Source organism: Trichechus manatus, unplaced genomic scaffold (assembly GCF_000243295.1).
Source record: "Trichechus manatus latirostris isolate Lorelei unplaced genomic scaffold, TriManLat1.0 scaffold00180, whole genome shotgun sequence".
NCBI lineage: Eukaryota > Metazoa > Chordata > Mammalia > Sirenia > Trichechidae > Trichechus > Trichechus manatus.
Genome location: NW_004444116.1, coordinates 2965847 through 2975406, shown reverse-complemented (window position 1 = coordinate 2975406; position 9560 = coordinate 2965847). Strand labels below are relative to the sequence as shown.

At 40.4% G+C, this 9560-nt stretch overlaps 2 non-coding genes across 2 annotated transcripts; one reads left to right on the top strand and one right to left on the bottom strand.

Moving 5' to 3' along the window:
* The first annotated feature begins 2291 nt into the window (after positions 1-2291).
* Positions 2292-2373, top strand: TRNAS-AGA (transfer RNA serine (anticodon AGA)). The gene has a single exon. It is a non-coding gene; the product is annotated as a tRNA-Ser (tRNA).
* Positions 2374-4417: 2044 nt separating this feature from the next.
* TRNAA-AGC (transfer RNA alanine (anticodon AGC)) lies at positions 4418-4489 on the bottom strand. Its single transcript has one exon. It is a non-coding gene; the product is annotated as a tRNA-Ala (tRNA).
* Between the last annotated feature and the right edge of the window lie 5071 nt (positions 4490-9560).

The following is a 9560-nucleotide window of genomic DNA, read 5'->3' as shown; positions in this document are numbered from 1 at the left end:
TTTCTTTCTTTATTATTTACATTTCAAGCAAAGCCTAGTAAACTTTCCCAATCGCAGTGGTGCTTTATCTCAAAGCTGACTGCCCATCCCCCTTGTACTTTCAACACCGCTCTCATCATATCCACGCATGAAAATCGGGAAATCCCGGCAGATCCCAATGAAGCCACCAATACCAATGACTGTGAATTGCAAATAAAAATACAACTTCACATGCACCCTCCGCAGTGCTCAGATTCTACCCTGTGAGCAGCGAATCGCTCTCAAAGGCATGGCAGTCTTGGGCAAAACGAACCGAATCCTCTTCCGGGAAAAGCCTGCTTCTCTTTTCCTTGCCCTTTTCCTCTCTCTCTCCTTTTTCTCCTTCTCTTCCTTTATTTCACCACACCCCACCTCTTTTCTCTCCTTTAGCTGATGCTCCGCTTTCTCCTTCCTCTTCCCTCTTGTGCACTCCAGGATGAAGTTTTCACAGTAGTTCAGCACATTTCTAGTCCCATACTTGCCCATTTTAATTTCTGTTTTGAGATTCACAAGTAGTCGATGTATTTATTTACCATATCACCTGATAATTTCTTCCCTCCCCTAATACCCCCAGCATAGCATCTACCCAGCATAGGCTGAACGGAGCATTTCTTCTTTATTTTCTGTTCTCTTTATTTTTTCAGTCTCTCCCGAGACCTGTTTTTAGACCACAACTCTCTGGCGCATATACTACTTCTCTCCTGACTTCTCTAGCCTTCTTAATTAACCTTGTTTCCCTCATGTAAATTAGAGTTACAAATAAATAATATGAATTTTACTTCCCTGTTTAGCTAATGGAGTCCCTGGATGGTGCAAATGGTTAACACGTTGGTCTGATAACCAAAGAATTAGATGTTGGAATCTACCCAGAAGCCCTGGGAAGAAAGACTGGACCATCTACATCTGAAAAAAATCAGCCATTGAAAACTCTACAGAGCACAACTCTGGAGTCACCATTCATCAGAATCAACTCGAAGGCAACTGGTTTGTTTGGTTTCTTTTGTTTGTTTATTTGTTTTATTTTAGCTGGTAATGGTAAATTATGAATACAGAAAGCCTTCTTAAGATTAATATCATTTTGAAATAACAAATTATAAAAGTAAATAATCATATTTCCTCACATTTGTATATTCTCTCAGGTTCTAGGTATCAAATCAATCTTACTGTATCATAAACAGAAACACAGTTCTAGTGCTTGACAATTAAGTGGCCACCACATTCCACCCACCCAATTCCTGAAATAGTTTCTCCTTTATTTAATAGGAGGAGTCCAATGTCCTAGTACAGTCAAATTGACACAAAATTTTCTAATACCCACAGACAGGTAAAACACAGTTCTTAGAAGGCACCAATCTACAGACCACAATTTGAACAGCACTAAGGATGAGACAGGTTGTACTGGAGGTGAGAAAATATCCGAGGAAATCCTTCTTTCTCTTTTTTTGTTTAAACTGGGTCTTAGTTCATAGAGTAAAATGCATAAACCTTAATTATTCAGCTTGATGAGTTATTACATATGTATATCTCATATAATCAACATCCAGACTAAGAAAAAGAATTTTTCAGCTCTCAGAAGCTCTCTTGTATCTATCCCAATCAATTCCAATCTTCTGACCTCTACCACCATTTTCCTGTATTTTGAAGTACTATAAATGGAATCATATAATATGTGCTCATTTAAGAATAGATTATTTAACTTAATATGTTTTTTTATTATATACATCCATATTGTTTCTAGTAGCAGTAGTTCTTTTTTGTTGCTGTTATATTTCATTGTATTAATAACGTACATCACAATTTTTCATTCGTTTTGCTGTTGGTGTACATATAAAACAACTAATGCTCTGCTATGTACATTTTCGTATGTATCTTACAAGAGCAATACTCATTCCTTTTTCTTGGGTCTAAATGCAGCTGTGGAGATTCAGGATTATAGGTTTTATATATATATATATATATATAGTTTTAGGCCAAATTTCTAAATAGTGTACAAGTGTGGATGTGTCAGTTGACAATGTCATCAGCAACCTATGAAAGTTTCAGTTCCATATCATCAGCAACACTTGATATTTTCAGTTCTTTTATCTTAAGCCATTTTAGTGAAGGGGAGTGTTATTTCATTGTGTTTTTAATTTGCATTTTCCTTGTAATTAATGACGTCCAGCTGTTGCACCCCACCAGACCAGTTGCCGGAATGGCTGCAAGGGGCACAGGTCAGATTTCGGGGGGTGGGGGATGGGGGTTGGGAAGAAAAGACAGTAAGGAAGTCAGCTGTAGTCGTGGCCGAGTGGTTAAGGCGATGGACTAGAAATCCATTGGGGTGTTCCCGCGCAGGTTCGAATCCTGCCGACTACGGGGTAGTTGCAGCTCTGGTGTTGCGTTCGTTGGGAGCGGCTCCTTGGACTCCCGAAGCGGCGGTTTTATCCTGCCCTACGGGGTCGCTGGTCGCTATACCTCGGGGTCGATTTTGTTTTTATTTTTTTTAATACCCCATGCGGCCCCCCCAGCCCGGAGGAGCCGAGCCCTTTGACGGAGCTGCTTGGTCCTTCATGATGAGAGATTTTTGAGGCACTTCTCTCTCCCCTTGTAGTTCATAGTTTGGGCGGTGAAGAAATGACCGACAGTGTCAAAACCTTTCTCCAGGACCTTGCCAGGGGAATCAAAGGCTCCATCTGGGTTATCTGTACCATCTCAAAGCTGGAGACTCGAATACTGCAAAAGAAGGAGGAACAGCGCAAAGAACGGCAAGTTGTCTCCTGATGCAGAGAAAAGCGCAGAGCGTAGAGCCAAAGCAAGAGCGTGAGCCACGTATTAGTGGTAGAATGGAGCTGTGGGAGGTGAACAAGCAGAAAACGTCTTCCTGTTTTATCTGTTCCTCCCCTTTGTCGCCCTCCTCCTGCTCTACCAACCCATCCACTGTCTCAAAAAATTGAAATTTATTTTCAGACATGGACAGTAAAGAAGCCCATATAATTTTGATGCGTGAGTGGATAATATTGATATGTTAAGATTAGGTATTTACAAACACAAGGGCCTTGCAAATAAAAAGTTAAGTAATATTTTGACAGACTGGGTAAAACAGGTACTTTCAGGCAGTTTAAATAGCTTAGTCGGGACAGCGTTAGCCTGAGTATCTAGAGCTCTGTGTTTCAATCCTGGGTTTTGGTAGTTGTGCCTAGTTTTCTAAAATTACTATGATCCCACTTATTATAGAACCTTTACATCCCAAGGCTTTGGGATTCTAAAAGAGCTGAATATAGTACTGTAATACCTGGAAATTGTGTAAGGCAGAAACCTGTCAGAGAAGGAACACTCAAATATTTTCCACAAAAGGAGGCATAGGAAAGTGGTAAGACTGCACACTGTCAAAGGCAGAAAACTTGCCAGACCGAGAAAAACAAGACAGTCCCGTCAAGGCCGGCTCTCACTAGTTTCACTCTACATCTACCCAACAGAGAAGTATGTGAACAAAGTTACATTAATATCTATATTATCTCTCACTGCAATTTTTACTGATTTTTTCAACTCCAATCAAGTTGTGCACATATAAATTTTTATCATTCTCTCCTTTGTTTACACATCCCTGAGGTCTTCCACGAAATATTAACTGACATTTTGCATCTTTTGTTTTTCTTATTTTTAACTGACAACAGATAACAATTTAAAATAATAATAATTTTAAAAAACCACATCCATTACCACCGAGTCCATTCCGACTCATACCACCTAATAGGACAGAGTAAAACTGCCCCATAGGGTTTCCAAGGAGCGATCGGTGAATTCTCAGTTGGCAGCCGAGCTCTTAACCACTAGGCTACCAGACTCAGATAATAATGGCAACTATATATCGGTTGATTATAGCTTAAGGGTAAGTGAAATGTATGACAGCAATGCTGTAAGTGATGGGAGGGAAGAATCCAGAATACTCTGTTATTAGTATCTGTTCTGCTCGTGGACTTGGATTAGTTGTAGATGTATATTGCAAACTCTCGGGCAACCACTAACGAAATTTTAAAATGAAGTGTAATTGATATGCTAACAGAGGAGAGAAAATGCAGTCTATCCTTTTGGTCTCTACTTCTTAACAACAACGAAAAATTGTAGCAAAGGAGAACAGGCCGTCTATGCCGTGGTGGAATGTTGTTGCTTCGCTGTGAGCCGATCTTGAGTGAGCGCTTTGTTTTACTCCTGTTCGTTCCTGACTTTACTGTGCTTAAGCAGTCAGGTTGGGAGGCCCAACGAATGTCAAGGACCATGGTCCAAGTGAGTAAGTATCAAGCTATTTACCCTCTCTGTGAGTAGGAAAAACACACAAGTAAAGATATTCACAAAGAGAAAAAAGGGAAAAGTCTGAAACAAAGTTGCCAATATTCTACTGCAAGTGGATAAAGAAAAGACATGGAGGTGCTGGGAATTGAACCCAGGGCCTCGTGCATGCTAAGCACGCACTCTACCACTGAGCTACACCCCCTTTTAAGATGGTGTTTTGAAACTATTACATAATACAGACTTACACAATTGTCAGCAGACGGTTTAAATCTTCAGTTTTGATAGGTCAAAATTCATTCTTGTGTTCCTGAATCGAATCCTGCCTCGCATCGCCGCCTGTCAGCAGAAGGGGGGGAAAAACAAACAAACACATTTTAGACCAAATGACTCTCAGATCTCCTAGAAGTCGTTGGCTTCTTTAAGGACTGCTTTTAGCCAACTGCCTGAGTGTCAGTCAGTTCCAGTGCATCACGAGGGATAGTCCCAGGATTGAACATTTTGTTCTGATTTTCCTCTTGAAAAGTCTTCTCTGCCTATGAAGCTTGCAGAAAGACACAGAAGATAGTGCAGGCTAAAACAGAGATGAGTTCTGAGTGCTGCGAGGGAATCAAGATTCAGGTGGGGAGATAAGACCAGAGGTTAATTAATTCACAGTATTTAACCGAATCGAAGAGCGACAAGTACATGTCTCAAACAGTCACGCTCATGCAAACGACTGGGTCCGGCACCTGGATTTGGAAAAGTGGCAATAGCTTTGTCTCCGCGATGCTGTAGTGCCGGTTTTGAAGAGGTGGAAGCCGGAAGAGAGAGGAGAAAGGTGAACGCCCCTGTCGTTAAAACGTTTCTTCTAGACCAAATTATTTCCTTAATGAGGAAAGCATAGGAGAAGTGCTTTATGGGCTAGGCACAGCCTTCAAAACAAATTCACTCTTTACAAACTTTCCCTAAACCTGCAGAAGTCGGCCAATCTATAAGGTCGCTATGAGTCGGAATCAACTCGATGGCAAAGAGTTTTTTCTTTGGAGGCACAAAAAGTAGTCGCTTCTCACTTTAAGCAAATATGTGGTGCAACTGTTGATCCAGATATGATGGAGAAAATCCAAATCTTTTTGGATGGAAGGGATGGGAGCCCGGAATCTATTGCTTAAGTTACCACTATATTAGAAAGACATCTGTCTGGGAACTAAAATGAGAGGAGGAGGGGTCGCAAGGGAGGGGGTGAATAGGAGAGAGTGGCGGGTTTTATGGTAGGGGACATGAGGACGTGGAGTGCAAGAGAGAAGCAGCAGCAGAGGAGTAGATGGCAGAGGGAAGAGGAATAGGGTTTGGAAATGGGTCTCTAAGGACGGGAAGGATAGGGACGAGCGCGCAGGTCGGAAGTGACCAAGTTCCCATCTTTACTATGCTTTCTGCAGGCCCTGGGGAAGAGGGAGGCTAAAGTAAGTGCTTTCAAAACATATGTCCTGCAAAACAATACTACTCGTTTTGTACAAAATTTCGTGACTGGGAGCGCCTTGCTGCTCTTTCCATCACCGAGCATTTTGGAAAGGGGGCGTGTGGTTGAGTGTTTGTGGAATAGCAGTTGTTGGTATTGGAGGCTTTGGAAAAAGCCCCAGGGAGGCCGAATTTTCCAGATCCCTCCTGCTAGCACAGCAGCATTGAATTTAGAAGCAAAACCCCTTGACGGCTTTGGGCAAGAATATCTTGTATTTGCAGCAACTGGTTTTTAGGGTCTTCGGACTTAATATTCAAGGGAAAGAATGAGAAAGATTAAGCAGTGACTGAGCGTGTTGGATTTGAATAGACTCTTACCAAACAGATCAAACTCCTTGAGTACTCAGTACACCAGATCCCTAGTCTGAAGATCTAGGATTCATGACCTTGTTCTAGAATAGATGCTTTCAATTTTCCCATACTTCTAATTCATACACAAAAGGCTACTGAGCCCAGCTTTCCCCTGGAGCAGCTCTGGGAATATTTACAGTACATTTTTGTACTCATATACTCTCTTTTCTCCAGGGGAGTCTGAAGTGGAAAGTTAGATTTGCAACATTATTTGAGAGCTGTTCATTCAATGTGCCCAGCAACATTATTCTCTGTCCTACCATCAAATGAATGAGCAGAATAGGGGCTTAAGGGTTGAAGAGGATGGCACAGGGTAGAGTTCAAGGTCGATGATGCAATTTAGATTTGGAAATTTGGAGAGCAGGATAGAAGGTGGAATGTTTTTAGGAAGATTCTCGAGTCTCTGGATTGTGCAAATGCCATGTCCTTTAACTTTGGGAAAGGAGGAGTAGGCTTTAGCATTTGTTGTTAGGTTGTTTTCTTTTTCTTTGGGGGCATTGGATAGGGTTTTAAAGGGAGGTGAAGGAGTTTGGTCTGGGACTTCGTTTATTTAGGATACTTAAGAATTTACGGTGCAAAGTCACGTCAATGTTTGATAAGTACAGTGATTCCTGAGACTAGAATGTTACAAAGATCTCTCTTACCTAGAGGTTTTTATAAAGCAAGTGGCTGTAGAGGACAGGGTCTCTGCCCAGAGGTAGAGTGAGCCCTGAAGAGAGTCCATTGTAATTTGAAAAAATTTGGAGCTCCTTAAAGGTATTCATTGAAAACCAAGGGAAAAGCTTTGCCTCTAGAGTGATCTTGGACTCTGGAGTTCATACTGATTACCACTATCTTCTTGGAATTTATAAGAAGATCTAAGAAGCCACAACCTCCAGGTGAGATGACTTGTATCTCTTCTTTGCTAACTTCTGCCCCAGTAAGAATCTTCTCCATGTTCACAGGAATCGCATGAAGTCCCCTTATAACTTGGGAGGACTCCATTTTTCTAATAGAACTTGCCTCCCAGCTGACCTAGAAGGCAATCAAATGTGAGAAAAGTAAAGGGAAGTGAAGGGCTCCTTGAAGGAGAGCATTAGACAGATGTCAGACTCAAAGATATGCAGTCACTTGAGTACGGGCAGAATGATAGAGCAGGGATTAATTTGGCTCTGGGTCTGGGGAAGCACAATTAGGACAGATTTGGGGTAACTGTGAAGTCACTAGTTTATATTGTGGCTAGCGTAATCTGGATTCCAAATGTACCCTTGTAAGTTCCCAATATGGAGGGATGCAGGGATGCTTTCTTGTTAAATCAAGTTGTACTTGAAAGTCTCAGAAGTGTATTTTATGTATTATTTGTGAGAAGGTCCAATCTGCTATGCGAAGCAGAATTTGAGTACCTCTTCAAAGGAGGGACTGCGGTAAGAGTTCTTAAAGTATAGGATTTTATGAGGTATTAAAGGTTGAACTTAGTAGGAAAAAAATACATATGGTCTTTGTGCTCTATTCAGGAAATGTAAAACATTTAAATTGCGTGTATAATCCATGTAGTTCCTGCGAAGTATATAAGTCGATCTGTTTTGGAAGGATTCTCAGAAGTGAAGATATGGAGAACTGTTTTGAAGGTAAAGAGTTATATATTATATTCTGCATTTTATAGGCTTTATTTGCATAAATGATCTCCTTTGATTTTTATGAAAGCTTTTTAATATAGTCATTATTTGTCTTGCTTTACCGGTACGGAGAGGATATACAATTTTCCCTATTTCACTAATTTATTAATGGATGGACTTTAAGACCCAAACCAAGATTGTATGTCTGCAGATCTTGAGTTCTTTCCTTGTAATTCCATAACACATCTTTGTCTCTCTCTCTCTTTCACACACACACACAGACGTTTAGTATTTCCCTCTTGTGTCAGGCCCTGTATCCATCATATGACAAAATCATAAATGCAATTAGACAGTAACTAAATCACTAAGATTATTATCAATTACCTAGTTTTGCTCACAACTCTTCTTAGTCCAGGACTCATTTTAGGAATTCAGTTGTTTTTGGCTTAATGAAGTTCTAGCATCAGTGCAGGATCTTTGGCAGAAGAACCATAACCATCATGTCATGGGTCAGCTTCCAGAAGTTATATAGCTCCTATCATTCCTGTAATTTCGAATAGGAAGAGATCGGGTGGGGGTGAATAGGAGTAACTACGAAGGGCCTGTAATTGATGGATAAGATAAGCCATCTATAAAAAGTAAAGAGAAAGGAACATAGTGAGAACTTGTGATTCAAAATTGTTTGCAATTAGAGTAAGATTCATTAGTACCTTGAAGAAAAGAAATAAACACCCAATGAAACCTTGAAAACTCATTACAAAGAAGTAATAAACTGAGAGGACAGGATGATAATCAGTAGTGGGTATCAGGTTTTCTCTCCTGTCTTTGTGAGACTTGGCCCATTTTAGGTTTCCAAAACCTCTTTAATGCTAATTACTGATCTGTGAAATAAGAAATTTAGTCTACATCACTTCTCCCCTCCAGCAACACCTCAGGAACCATCTCTTGGAAGTCAGTTCAAAGAGTTTCTATTTGTTGTGCAACAGGAAATAATCGACCACAAAAGTATTTGTACTCTCAATCTTCTGATTTGGAATCAGACTCGTTATCCATTAGGCCATGTGGCCACTCTGCTCTTTTTGTTGTACAAGAATGTAAGTGAAAGCACTCGTAAGAGAGCATTAGATTTTTGTTTTCAAAGTTTTAACTTTGTAATTGGAAGAAATTTTAACAACATTCAAAAAAAAAGGAATCAAATATCAACTGAAACCTCTGAAAAGAATTACTTAGAATCCATAAACTGTGAGATTGTGACAAGTGTGAACTATTTCTTCAAGGGCACTTTTCGACTAAGTTACTGATAGTGATGACTTGTATGGTTGGAGAAATATGAGCCAAGAACTGAACTTTGCAATGAAGGGGTGCAGATGACAGCATGAGGAGAAGGAGCTCCAGAAGTTGGTATGTTTGGCCCTTTTCCGTCTCAAAGATTGCACTTGCTCCCGGGAGAAAGATCTGGAAGCTCAAACAAGAGCTCCTTGTCAGAAATGGTTGCTTTTAACTCCAGGAAAATATTTGATTATAATATATTCATAATATAGTTTTTAACAACTTGACATCTACCAAGAAGTAAAAGAATCATCTGATACGGAAGTGGAAAGATGTAGTGGGTTCCAAACCTCCCTGGGAGAGTGGTCCCGATATCTGAGGTACAGTTTGGTGACCTCCAGGCTACCTCAAACGGAGAGAAGAGGGACATAAAAACCTTGGAGGGACACTTGTCTCTTTGAAATGCCAACTAACCCCCAGATATTTTGCCTAAAATTCGTTCTCTAGTTTCCCTGCAGAATGATCCACAAAACAATCCAAAGCGATTGCTTTGAGAAAAATAAA